Here is a 14587-nt window from a genome sequence, read left to right as displayed (position 1 = left end):
GTTCCATGAAGGGTGACGAGAGATAAAATCCCCCAATAGAAATAAAGGAAATTTCAAGACAGTGGACTTGATCACTCGGAGCTAAGCTACAAACTAGTAGGGAGACCACCCTGGCTCGTGACATAGAGAACACCATTGGGCAGTAATAGTGCCCACACGGGACTTAGAGGAAGTAGCCCGATCGGAAAGAAATTGAAGATCCAGTAAAAGAAAGATTGTACATTACGGCAAACCGTTAAGGGTGTGAAAACCAGAATATGAACAAAAACCTAAGTGCCCTGAAGACAGCACCAGCAGGATTTGCAATAGGGATTACTTGCCTTGCCTATTCTTAAAAGATATATTCCCATGCTGGTCCTAGAAACACATTTCTATAAAAGTGTTGGCACAGTCCGTTTGGCCCAGAGAAATTGGGAAGGGCTTAAATAAGAGCGGGGTCTTTTCTATAAAAGAGAATACACCCCAATAAGGCATAGAAAAGGTTTTTTTAAGCATATAGTTCTATGCTGTTAGTCGCAATGAAGAAAGATGTACACACAAAATTGATTGTTGAATTGATGTTTGGAACATTTTTAACGTTGTATATTGGAATTGTCAAATTGGTATGATAAATATTAAAATATGTGTATTTTCTGATAATTAAATGGTGAAGTGCCCTTTTGTTTGGGTTTAAGAATGCAAAAAATTAAGTACATATACATCTAAGTTGACTCACTCTGTCCGGCAAGGGAAGGAAGCTGATTAGTGGGATTTCTTGTAATTGGTGTTTCATTATCCTCACCCACTCAGCCCCTAAAAAGAGGATAGGCACAGCTCACGTAAAACCCTAACATAATCCAATGCAAATTGCCCCCTTGTCCTCCAAAGTGAGATGACTTTGGACATTGTCGCAATCTGCATGAGCTCCTCTGCCACAAAAGCACCAGCCACTTGCTAATGGCGTCTATGTTCGTCCTGAAATCCAATAAGGAACATTGTAGGCTCCGCCCACTCCCGCACCTAAGTGACATGCAAAAATAGCAATGAACTATTGCGCTTCATCACCTCACCCTACTCCCAGTATAGTCCCTGGGCTCCCCTACCTGCTCCCATCACAGTTGCTGGGCTCCCTCATCCCACTCCTACCCAGTCCCTGGGCTCTCCCCACCCTGCTCCCACCACTATCCCAGTTCTCCCGCTCATCCTGCTCCCACCACAGTCCCGCGACACCCCCACCCCGTTCCCAACACAGTCTGAGGACCAGTGGGAGCTGGTGAATTTTTTAAGTGGAGGTGCATAAATATTTCCCTCAAAAATGCGATAGTGACCGAGCGCGGTGAGCCCGAACCAATCAAGGGTGGGATTTACCACCCGTGAATTTTTTTAAAATAATTTTAAAGCATATTTTAAAAAAAATGGGTAAAAAGCCAATCAGTTTGCAGTTGGCACATTTTTAAAATGCCTTTGTTGTACAATTCTCCGCCTCCCCTCTGCCCCCCACTCGCCAAAATCAGCTCAACGGACCAAAACAAACACACACACACATTCACACAACAATCACTCTATCATTCATACAAGCACCCATCACCATACACTCACTCATAACACAAGCATACATGCATCCATACACATATTAAATAAAAAATAAATGAACATAAACGTACCTTCTGCAGGGACCTGCACATGGGTGGGAAATGCTCCAGGTTGCTCTGTACCTATGTGCGAGGAGGTGCAGGAGCTCCCCATCAAACATACAGACATGCAATGCCCAGCCAGCATTTCCAATGAGCTATGCAAGGCTGGCGAAGCAAACTGCCCCCAGCCTTGCATGGCTCAGTGAGATTGTGCGGGTTGGGAACTGAACTGTCAAAGGGAAACAGTGTTTCGTTTTGACAGTTCAGCCAGAACCAGGAGCACTTCCTCAGCTGGAAAAAGCAGGTGAAGGAGTTAATGTTAATGTTAATTTTGAAGGATATTTGGACTGCGCACTATCACCACCGGAGTGGTCCCCTGGCACTCTGGTGCCTCTGAAAAAGGGAAGAGGGGGGTGAGTTAGTGGGAATAAGCTAGGAAAGTGCAAGAGAGCAGTGATGTGCTGTTGGCAGCCTCAGCCCGGTTGGTCTGTTGGCTGGGGTTGGGGTGTTTTACGGTCGGTTGTTGTCGTGTGCTGTTGTGTAAGTCTATGTGTGGTTTGTTTTGTTGTTGCAGTGTAGTGAGATTTGTGCCGATTGTTGTGTTTTAGGCTTGTGGTTGTGTTTGGTTATAGTTTGAGAGGTGTATGCAGAGGGGTGAAATTGTTCACTGTTTCATCTGAGTGTGGCACCTGCTAATCCTCAATATCCTATCTAGCTGCAAAGCAGGCTAGTGATCACTATTACATCTTAGTGTTGGCACTTGTTAACATTCACAGTTTCATCTAAGTGTGGCGCATTCTAACATTCACATTTCCATCTAGATGTGATGCAGGCTAAAGTTAAGAATTTCATCTGTGTGTGGCACATGCTAACATTCATGATCCTATCTAGATGCGACGCAGGCTAAAGTTAAGAATTCCATCTAAGTGTGACGCCTGCTAACGTTCACGATCCTATCTAGATGCGACGCAGACTAAAGCTAAGAATTCCATCTAAGTGGGGCGCCTGCTAACGGTCACAATCATATCTAGATGAGACGCAGGCTAAAGTTAAGAATTCCATCTAAGTGTGGTGCCTGCTAATGTTCACAATCCTATCTAGATGTGACGCAGGCTAAAATTAAGAATTCCGTCAAGTGTGGCACATGCTAGCATTCATAATCCTATCTAGATGTGATGCAGGCTAAAGTTAAGAATTCCATCTAAGTGTGGCGCATGCTAACATTCACATTTCTATCTAGATGCGAAGTGGGCTAAAGTTAAGAATTCCATCTAAGTGTGGCGAATGCTAACATTCACATTTCTATCTAGATGCGACGCAGGCTAAAGTTAAGAATTCCATCTTTAGCTGTGGCACCTGCTAACATTCAGGATCCTATCTAGATGCGACGCAGGCTAAAGTTAAGAATTCCATCTAAGCGTGGCGCCTGCTAACGTTCACGATCCTATCTAGATGCGACGCAGACTAAAGTTAGGAATTCTATCTAAGTGTGGCACATGCTAACATTCACAATCCTATCTAGATGTGACGCAGGTGGGTGTTAAGAATTCCATCTAAGTGTGGCGCATGCTTACATTCACATTTCTATCTACATGCGATGCAGGCTAAACTTAAGAATTCCATCTGAGTGTGCCACATGCTAACGTTCATGATCCTATCTAGATGCGATGCAGTCTAACGTTAAGAATTCCATCTAAGTGTGGCACCTGCTAATGTTCACAATCCTATCTAGATGAGACTCAGGCTAAAGTTAAGAATTCCATCTAAGTGTGGTGCCTGCTAACGTTCACGATCCTATCTAGATGTGACGCAGGCTAAAATTAAGAATTCCATCAAGTGTGGCACATGCTAGCATTCATAATCCTATCTAGATGAGACTCAGGCTAAAGTTAAGAATTCCATCTAAGTGTGGTGCCTGCTAACATTCACGATCCTATCTAGATGCGACGCAGACTAAAGTTAAGAATTCCATCTAAGTGTGGCGCCTGCTAACGTTCACGATCCTATCTAGATGCGACGCAGACTAAAGTTAGGAATTCCATCTAAGTGTGGCGACTGCTAACGTTCACGATCCTATCTAGATGCGACGCAGACTAAAGTTAGGAATTCCATCTAAGTGTGGCGACTGCTAACGTTCATGATCCTATCTAGATGCGACGCAGACTAAAGTTAGGAATTCCATCTAAGTGTGGCGCCTGCTAACGTTCATGATCCTAGTAGGCTGAAGTTAAGAATTCCATCTAAGTGTGGCGCATACACATCTAAGTGTCAGGCTTGGACTGTCTTATAGGGCAATAGGGCAATGCCTGTACCAAAAATGCAAAATGCTAATGTAGGCAAGCAAAAGGGTTCACTTTTCTGGCCAATGTGGGCAAGTTTGATGATTTACTTCACTATGCAGCTAATAGTTTTGACCAGTGTTGCTGAACAAATATTCTTTAAATATCACAATCTGCTTACATTTTAACAAAAACACTCCCTTGGGCACTATTCAAACAGTCTGTGACTAAAGGAATGAATATTAATTTGTAACTGCGGGCTGCTTTTTCATTGGTGCCTGAGAACGTTTTATGCTCCAGTCTGACCATGTGACCCGCCCCTGCTCATTTCCTCCAATCTAGAAAACATTTTTTTTTTCTTTTTTAGAAATTTCATGCTGGCCTCTCCCGTCCCCCTCCGGGATGGGCCACACCCCACAGTTTGAAGACCTCTGCATTAGGGTGTGCATGCTGGCCACATCTCTTTCATGGGAACATGGAAGTCAAGCCTCGTGTACATTCCGGTCGTACTTCGTTAGAGTATTTATGTAATTTACACCTTTTTAGGATGTGCATGACTGCTACACCTCAATGTATGTGCACAATGGTGAACCCCCTTTTAGCGTGTGCAGCCGCGTGGTCACGTGTTTCACTCCTTGCTTGCATACTGCAGGCAAACATGCCAAAGAGACCCATTCTATTTGGGAGTTCTATCTCCAGCGCAGTTTTTTTTTCCTTTGCATTCTGGGACTCGTAGTCCTAGATTTGTAATGGTGAGATCCTGGACAACAGGTCCCAAAATGCAAAGTGAACATTGGGACTGGACTCCCATATCTGAAAAGGAATAGGGTTTAATTGCAAGTATGTAACACCCCTGCACTGCAATCCCCCCCAACCTCATACTGAGAAATAGTAAGTAGAAGACAATGTTACAAAGAGGAATTCATGTTCATGAATTTATGGCTAGTAGTTTTGACCATTGTTGCTGATTACATATTATTTATATTGCATTACATTTTATCAAAGAATGTCGCCATGGCACTGTTGCGTAGTGATTAAGCTTTGTACGCATGCGCGGCCCATAACGAGGCTCGCGCAAGCGCCTTTTGAATAAAGACGGTCCCGGCTGGCAGTTGCTGCCAGGACCTGAGCAAGCAACACGTGTCCCATGTGTGTCCCTGGTGCATGTATGTTTGCACACGTGTGAATGCCGGCGGGGGTCCAGGAGGTCCCGCGCCCCCACAACATTGGCGACGAGGAGTGGCGGCAGCGGAGACACGGGTCATTGCTCCGATTTGAGTTGGAGATAGTGCCTCTTCTCCGTGCCGTCACGGACAGACGCAGATGGCCGGCGGCCATTTTGTCTACATCCCGGATCGCAGCGGTTGCGGCCCAGGAGGGTGCTTGTGCGCCGGCTGCGATCCTTTGTAGAAAATATCCATTTTTGGACATTCCATGGCCCTCTCTACCTAAGGGGCCGTGGATTTAAAAAAAAAGAATACCCAGGAAGCCAGTGGAGACGGCTGGAGGCATCACCATCCATTGCTGTGGGCCCATTTGGTTCATCATCCGGTGCTGGGGTACCTGAACCCCCATCCTGTGGCTACCTGACAGTGAGTACCTAATCCCATCGCCATAAGGGGTGAGGAGGGAGAAGAAGTGGGAGCCCCTGCACCAGTTCCACGCAGAATGCACACCACCCTTGCGCCTATGCCCGAATTTGACACCACTGGCCCACCATCCAAGCTGGGGCTGAAGTGGCTTCTATGGGTTAAGAAGTTGGAAATGTTTTTCAGGGCATCAGGGGAGACGGATGATGATGCAAAAGTTGCCACCATGGTGTCCTCAGTGGGCACAGAGGTCCACAGGTTCTATGACTCTCTAAATCTTCAGGTGGTCACATACGATGCAGTGAAACAGGCCCTCCAAGATCATTTTCTTCCCATGGCGAATGTCGATTTCGACAGATTTGTTATGTGTGCGGAAAAGCAGCAAGGAGAGGGGTCACTGGACCAGTTCTGCGCATGGCTGAGGCACCTTGCAAGTACCTGCAGGTGGGTGAATGAGGAGGAGATGGTGCGGAACCAGCTGCTGCAAGGGTGTAGCTCGGGGCAGCTAAGAAGGCAGGTGCTAAGGGAGCCGGGCCTGACGCTGCAACAGATCCTTGACACAGGAAGAACTATGAACTGGCAGAGTCCAGAGGGGTGAAAATGGACGCTGCTATGCACCCTGGGAAAGGCGAAGACGCTTTTGCCATCGGCCGTTCTGCCCCAGGATGGGCGTGATGGACACCCAGGAGGATGGACAGTCCCTCTGCGGCTGGTACTCCGCACTCATGTCCATATTGTGGGTATGACCTGCCGCATATGGGAGATTGCCCGGCGAAGGCGAGGGTCTGTGGCCGGTGTGGCACGCGAGGACACTATGCAAGGGTGTGCAAGGCCTCCACCCCAGTGACGGCGTCGAGAGTACCAGCGACAGTAGGCGGGAGTAATGCCCAGAGAGTGAGAGGTGTGTCGTCGGTTGAGCAAGGCATGTAGGACTTGGACATAGCTGAGGAGGAAGAAGAGGAGGAGGACATTTTCTTCATCTCTAGCATTGTTGCTGGTTCCAGAGGTAACAGGCAACCGACGTGCACAGTGAACATTGGGGAGGTGCCTACCCTCGTTCTGATAGACACTGGTGCGTCAGTTTGCGTGCTGGCGGCAGAGCACTATGAAGCTCTCTCGGCCCTCCGAAGCTGACAGAGTCCAAAGCCCAGATATATTCTTTCGGTGGAGACATGCCGCTACCAATTCAAGGAGTGTTTGTGGTGCCGGTGTCACATGGGCCGAAAAAGATCAAGGCAAGGTTTTTTGTGACAAGTGTGAGCCCACACTCCCTCTTAAGTTGTGCTGCTTCCGAAGCCCTTGATATTGTACATTTCACGCTGGCTGTACATCATACGGATATTGACCGCCTTCTGCAGCATTTTGACAGCATCTTTCAGGGGGTCGGAAAACTGAAGGGTGACCCCATCAGGCTTCACATTGACGGTTCCATGAGGCCGACAGCCCTCATACACCATAGAATACCCTTCCACCTGAGGGCACAGGTGGAGAAGGAACTTCAGTCGCTTATTGACTTGGACATTATTGAGAGGGTCGAGGGCCTGACCCCGTGGGTCTCCCCAATTGTTGTCACCCCCAAGCCCAAACAGCCAGGAGCCGTCCGCATCTGCGTGGACATGCGACTGCCTAACATTGCCATCAAAAGGGAGCGTCACCTCACGCCCACGCTGGATGACATTGTCGGCGAGCTGCAGGGAGCGAAAGTCTTCTCCAAGCTGGACCTGAGGTCTGGCTACCATCAACTGGAACTTCACCCGGAGTCGAGGTATATCACCACCTTCACGATGTACGAGGGGCTGTACCAGTTTAAGAGGCTCAGCTTCGGTGTCTCTGCGGCAGCGGATGTTTTACGGAACGCAATCCGGGGGGCCCTGGCGGAACTAAAAGGGGTGATCAATATGTCCAATGACATTCTGGTGTTCGCACAGTCGGGGGCGAAACACCTGAAGCATCTGGAGTGGGCACTGGAGAGACTCAAAGGCCTGGGGCTAACTCTGCATCACAAAAAATGTGAGTTTTTGAAGGACCGTATAGAATTCTCCGGGTTTGTGTTCCATGCAGGAGGCATCTCGCCTGACCCAGAGAAAGTAAGAGACATTTGTGAAGCGGCCCCGCCAGAGTCACCAGCCGAGATACGGAGCTTCCTCGGCATGGTCAACTATTGTGGACGATTTATTCGCGATCTCACGTCTCTGTCGGAACCTTACGATTCAAATAGTCTGTCACAAAAGGAATGACTTGCCATTCTCATCTGTGGGATACTTTTTTCTAAATGGTGCCCGAGAAAATATTATACCCTTGTCCGACTCTGCTTCAAAGCACTATAAGGGAAGGGAGAAGAGGGTCGGCTATTAGGTGACCCAGTTATGTTGTTGTATGATGTGAACACGTGGGCAAATGATAGCAAAAGCTGGCAAATGGTGGGAGCACATTGGCATGTTAGGGCAACACCTGGTACATTGGTGAGAGTACCTGAGTCTACTGTGGCAATATCTGGAAAATGGCATGGGTATTTGAGCATATGATGGCAATAGCTGTCTAATTTTATTTATGTATTTACTATATTTATACATCACTTTTACCCAAAGCGCTTCACAAGTGAGCAAATCGGTACAAGGCAATGGAGGGAATCACAAAAAGGAATCACTGATGGAGTGGGGGATCGGGGAGGTGGATTCAAACACTATTCAGGAAAGGAAAGGCTGAAGAAGGTGAATTTTTAGGCATTTCTTAAACTGTGAAAAATTGGCGCCAGAACGGATGTTTAAAAGTAAAAAATGCCACAGCTTTGGGATCAAATAATTGGAAAGAATGAAAACGAGAGACAGCACAAGATGGAGGGGGATCAGAAAGAAGGAACCGAGAAGCAGAATAGAGATCACGTGATGGATGATACACCAGAGCGTGTGTATATAACGAGGAGCCAGCGCGCGAATACATTTAACTAACCAAATAAATTCATAGCACTGCTGGGCGGGTAGGCGCTTCATGCAAGCCAGAAATGGGGAACTATCAGGGGAGGAAGGAAGAAGGAACATTATCCCGAGTGAGGAATGAAGAAGCTAATTTAACGGAAGAAGCACGAATTTAGGAAGACCAACAAAAACTGAGCAAGAATAATACAAACGAGATCAAACCCCAAAGGTCGACAGGAACAGACAGCGGAGGAAATCGGAATCTCGAACGAGAAATAAAGCTCAAATTATGCAGCGAGATGACGCCCCTGAGATGCTCAAGGGAGAACCAGGGGAGGTGTGACTCCAAAGAGTGGGAGAGATTTTAGAAGTATTCAGACAGAGGAACCGAGATGGCATCCATGAAGTGGATACCTGGGCATTTAATACCATCGTCTGGCAAGTATTGGCAATTGCTGGCATATAATACTCCGCCATGTGCAAACGAGCTAAATACCCAGCAAACTGTGGCAGTTGCTGCCGTCTGATGGTGAAAGCTGTCTGTTTGAACGAGTCGCTACCAAACAATGATGTCATACCATGGCTCTGTGGTGGCAATGCATGCAGTTTATTTATTTATTTTTACCTTTGCATAGCGCACCTAGCTCTTGGGTATCTAGGCGCTTAGATTTAAGATTACTGTTACAGAAATTACACTTAAGGTTGCGGTTGCAGATTAGGTCAGTTACATGTGATGCGAACATGTGGACATATGGCAGCCTGGGCATGGGATCGCAGCACTGGGCAAATGGGTGAGTACCTGGGTGTGTCACGTCAACACAGATAAAAAAAATAAAGCCATTTTAATCAACGCAATGCAAAGCTGTGGGATCTTTTAATGTGTGTTTTCTACCTGTATGAAGGCATGCTTTTCACATACATAGCACACATGTGTGATATTGCATCCGTACACCTAGAACACTGAAGAATGTCAGTGATCCTGTTCAAACGCAGCCCCCTCAGTCTTTAAAACTTTAGCTGCTCTAAAGCATAACCTTCCATGTTTCTCAAACTCCTGGTGCCTTCGCCTAAAACATTGAGCACAACAACACACAATAGGGATACAAATGATGTTTCCAATGTGCACAACTTCTTTTCCCCAAATGCCCCAGTAAACAGCATAGGGTGGCCATGTGTTTCCATGTTCGGGCTGGACTGCCCCTTTTGGGGTAGGACCAAGACTGCATTGCATATGGCCTTTCCCCTTTATTTAATGGCTTGGCAGGTGAAGAGCGATGGGCTGGAGGGTTACCCAGAGCAATGCCAGAGGTTTAAGATCAATTCTAAACCTTCCAGCCATCACCTCTTTTGTTTTGCTGTAGTCACCCCGAGTGGGACGGGTATGCCCAGACGTGGGTCCTGTGCCTGCTGGGCCTAGTGACCCAAGCTACTCCTCACTGATGATGCCCAACGAGGTTGAAACATGTTGGGGGACGCTTGTGGTCTCGTGCAGAAGGGATGTGGCCTAGCAGTTCAGGCTGGACTACCCCTTTGGAGGTGGGACCAAGCCTGATTTGCATATGGTCTTTCCCCTTCTTTAATGGCTTGTCAGGCAAAGAACAATGGTCTGGAGGGTTGCCCAGAGCAATTGCGAGAGGTTTAAGATTAATTCTAAACATTCTAGCCAACACCTCTTTGTTTTTGCTTTTATTTTTTCCATGTCACCAGGACACCTGTTTTTAAGTCACACCATGTGATTTAATTTAGTAAATCAATGCATTCTGGGAGCTGTAGTCTTGTTGGTTTCAATTCGATTAATGTAGAAAAAACAATTAATTAAAAAGAAAAAACAGGTTTCGGGAAGTGGTGTCCTTTTGACACAAAATCATTCATTTGATTGTGTTAATACAGAAAACACAAGAAAACAGTAAGTAGGTGTAAGCTAGGTGATCTTGTGCACACCCGATGACTTGTTAATTTCTTGCTACCAATGTGTTGCTGTCGAGATAGGTTGCACTTTAAAAATATTTAATAATAGAAAAAACAGCCTAGGCAGTCACTTGCTACAAGACCATATGTCTGTCTTCTACCATGCCAACCCCCTCTCTGCACAACCTCACCCCTCCAAGCAGCATCTGACTCTTTTGTTTAATCCCGGACCAAACACCGTCCTTCCCCAGACCCCAACCCTCTACTCAGGCATACCCGTTTCTGAATTAATTATCACGCCTTCTCCACGGGATGGTACATGCAAATGATGTTTCCTTTCGCATGAAGGCGCTACATTTCTGGAAGGTGAGAGCCATCTAAAAAGATTCATCAGTTAAGGCTTTGCCTGACTGGTGGCGGGGGGACTGGGGGGCTAGATTGATATGTGAAGGGCAGGGTTCCGTCCTCTTTTGCTGCCTATTAGTGTTTGTCAAAAAACAAAACCTCTCTCACCTCTCCCTAGTGAAATTCGGTATAACGTGCTATCATCAAGGGATGTTTTTTCACAGGTTATTTTTACCGTGAATGTTTTAATGAAAACAACTCATCAAATGTTTAGGGCAGATGGAATGATATATATTTGGGGTGTGGGTGTTCGGGATCATATAAAAAATAAAAGTGGATGTAGGGTTTGGGTGGAACCCTCAAAAATAAGAAAATAAAAATTTGATGAGTTTTTTCGTTGAAAAATCCACAGTAAAAAACCCTGCGAAAAAACATCCCGCAATGAAATGACATAGATCTGTGAAATTCAACAAGCTGCCCCACTCTCATCTGCGCCCTGGGCCATTGCCCATTTCACCCACATCTAGAAATGGACCTACCTCAAGGAGATGAAAAAAATAACATTAAGTATCTCTACTTTCTGGATATAAGATGGCCATGGCCTCATGTGTGCCTGTCCTTGGGGGGCTTTGGCTCGGCCGTCATACATCTAGTGTTCCCTCAGGGACTTGGGGGGGCACTGGCAACTGACTGTGAACGAGGAGGGGGGGCATCATGGCTCACTGATAGCACTGGGCAGCAAACATGGAGGCACTGCCTGCATCCACTTGCTAATATGGAAGATTTGAAGGGCTCTTTTGAAATACGAAGCAGACTGGCCCGGTAGTGATGAGACAGGAACAGAGGCGATACCTGAAAGCGGAAATAAGTGGCGTTGCTCTTTAAGTAAGTGCAAGTCAATCGTGAGCCGAAATATGTCCCAGAACCCCAAATTACTGAGCCAGGCCATGTAATCACGACTCCCACAGCCAGATGGACTCTTTTCTGAGCCCTACTGTGGTGTGAGCATGGTTTGTACGGCCCCCATCCCTTCCCCACAGCAGCGCTTTGTGTTGAAAGGCTTCTGTAAGGCTTGTGTTCCCAGCCAAGGGGTGCATTAACACACAGAAAGCTTCATTAAAATGGCATTAGGCGCCAATTAAGTCCAGGTTGTGCGTAGGCGTTTAGCGTGACAAAGGCATCCTAACACCACAAATAACTACCTTCGAATGAACATAGCTGCCAGTGGATATGCCCGCGGCGGAGCATAAAGGGTGGTGTCCTGAGCTCCTGAAACACACTGGCAATGTGAGGGCAGGTGGCCTTCGGGGCGTGCGGGCAGACATCTTGTTTTCATTCCTAAGAGGAAATGAGGCAAAAGGTGGTGGGCTCGGTCCCCCGGGTTTAATGAGTCGTAAAGTGGGCATTAATATGTTGGGACTGCTGGGACGTCTATTCACCAAAATGCCTTGGGTAGAGGAAGTGACATCACACACCCAATATCACAGGAAGTGATGTCACATGAACTTTGACCTGGATGGCCTCAGTTCCTCTTTAACCCTGGTGACATCACCGGAAGCAGCTTGCAGGCGTTAAAAAGAAAAAGAGTACATAAATGTAGATTTTTTTAAATATCAAATAGCTACAATAGCAGACAAGAATATTTTAGAAACCAACCACAAGGGTGCTGCCTTCATATGCCAAGGATGGGGGTCATGATATGATAGGGTTAGACCAATAGGCTCAACAAAGACACTGCCATAGATATGACACTTCAGCGTTGTATGGCCAATTACTTCCATATTATGCCAGTTATAGCTGCACATCAGGTAGTGTCATTATATAATAAGCAGAGCCCCTATATTGCCATTTGCTGTGATATTACAGTATCCAAAAATTCAATAGATGCAAGTCGCAAACAATGCACAGGAGCATTCAGGATAATGATTGGTTATTTTTCATAGCACTTTCACCATAGCACATATTTCCAACCGAAGTTGGTACTCATTTATCAACCTTGGAAGAATGAAAGTCTGAGTTGGCCTTGCCAGGATTTGAACCTGTAGATCACACATAGATCGCAGCAGAGCGCTTAACCCGATGAGCTATCTCGCTGCTTTGCTATTAAAAATGCAATGCCAAAATAAGAAAACATGTCAAAACTGGCTGCACAATGTAGGCTAGATGCAAAAAAACACGTATCATGCTTGTGGTATCCTTGATGATTCATGTACAGTAAGACATACCTTGCACCAAAATGACAATCTAACCGCGTAATAACACTTATGCTTACTTTATCATAGCTTCCCACAAAAATGTACCCGGATACAGTAAAGAAAGGCTAGACTGACTGCACCCAAATGCCAGTCTAGCCAGGTAATTACACTTATGATTGCTTTATCAGAGATGCCTAGTACAAAATGTCAAGCCACAGTAAGAAATTGCTAGATTAGCTGCACCAAAGTAATTACACTTATGATGCTTACTTCATTATATATGCCCAGAAAATATGCCATGACACAGTAAGACATTAATGGCTGCACTCAAATGCCAGGCTAGACAGGTAATAACACTTATCATGATTACTTTATTATAGATGCCCAGTACACATGTCATGCCACAGAAAGAATTAACTAGACCGGCTGTACCAAAATGCTAGTCTAGCCACTAATACATATCATGCCTGCTTTATCATTGATGACCCCCAAAATCAACTCCTCTGCCTAGTATTACCTTGATGTCCCCCAATGTCCCTCTTTCTCATCCCACTATTTATGTATGCAGCAAAGTACCTCAAAGGCAACAACGGGGACGAGGAGGAGTGGCACTAAAGTGTATTAAAGATTGCTGGTAAGTAATGTAGGTATTTACCAAAAGCACACACATTCACACACCACTTGCTCCTTTATACATGCACTCATTCTATTTACTCATAGAAGCACGCCCAGTCACCCAACCATCATACACACACACTACATGATATATACACATCCAATACATAACTCTCTCTCTCTCTCTCTCTCTCTCTCTCTCTCCCACACACTCACACACACACGCGCATGCACACACACGCACACACACACACATACTCACTTTTACATTTAAAATATATATTTCCTTACCTTTCAAAATCCGTTGCTGCAGCTCCTCCTCTGCAGGCACGACTCTGGCTCCCATGCCAAGGAGCCAGAACCATCCATATACTTGGGGGCGGAGGGTTAGGTTCGCATTTCAAAATGAAATAATTTCTTTTTAAAATCAAAGTGATATCAAAAGGAATTTGTCTTCTTTTAATCCAAACCCCCTTGCCCCCAACTCCAGGGGTCACAAAGTCATTGCCAGGGGTCGCATGGCGGTTTTCAGGGGTTGCAGTTGACATCCTGGGTGACTGCCTATCAGTCACAAACCCTGAAACTTGAACTTTGTCAGATGTTTGCCGGCTTCAGGCACCTTGAAAAACATTTGCCCTCATGGCTATTACCCCTCACAAATCTTTGCCCTCATGACTATTAACCCATCACATCTTTGCCCTCATGGCTATTACCCCTACACATCTTTTCTGTCATGACTATCACCCCAACACATCTTTACCCTCATGACTATTACTCCTACACATCTTTGCCCTCATGACTATTACCCCTACATATCTTTGCTGTCATGACTATTACCCCTACACATCTTTACCCTCATGACTATTACCCTTACACATCTTTGCCCTCATGGTTATTTATCCCCACATAGCTATATCTTCTCTTAAATGTCTATTATTGTGCATCACCATCTGTTCAGACATTGATGTAATCTTCAGTGCCACCTTATTTATTTATTTATTTATTTATTTTTAAATTTGTAAAGCGCTCAAACCCTGGGGCACCAGAGCGCTGTTGCAACCAGTTATATGAAACGTAGCTTGAGTACGGCAATACATAGAGTGCTGTGGACACGACATAACTACAGAG

Source organism: Ambystoma mexicanum, chromosome 4p (assembly GCF_040938575.1).
Source record: "Ambystoma mexicanum isolate Mex_15411 chromosome 4p, UKY_AmexF1_1, whole genome shotgun sequence".
NCBI lineage: Eukaryota > Metazoa > Chordata > Amphibia > Caudata > Ambystomatidae > Ambystoma > Ambystoma mexicanum.
This window is presented reverse-complemented; position numbering follows the sequence as displayed.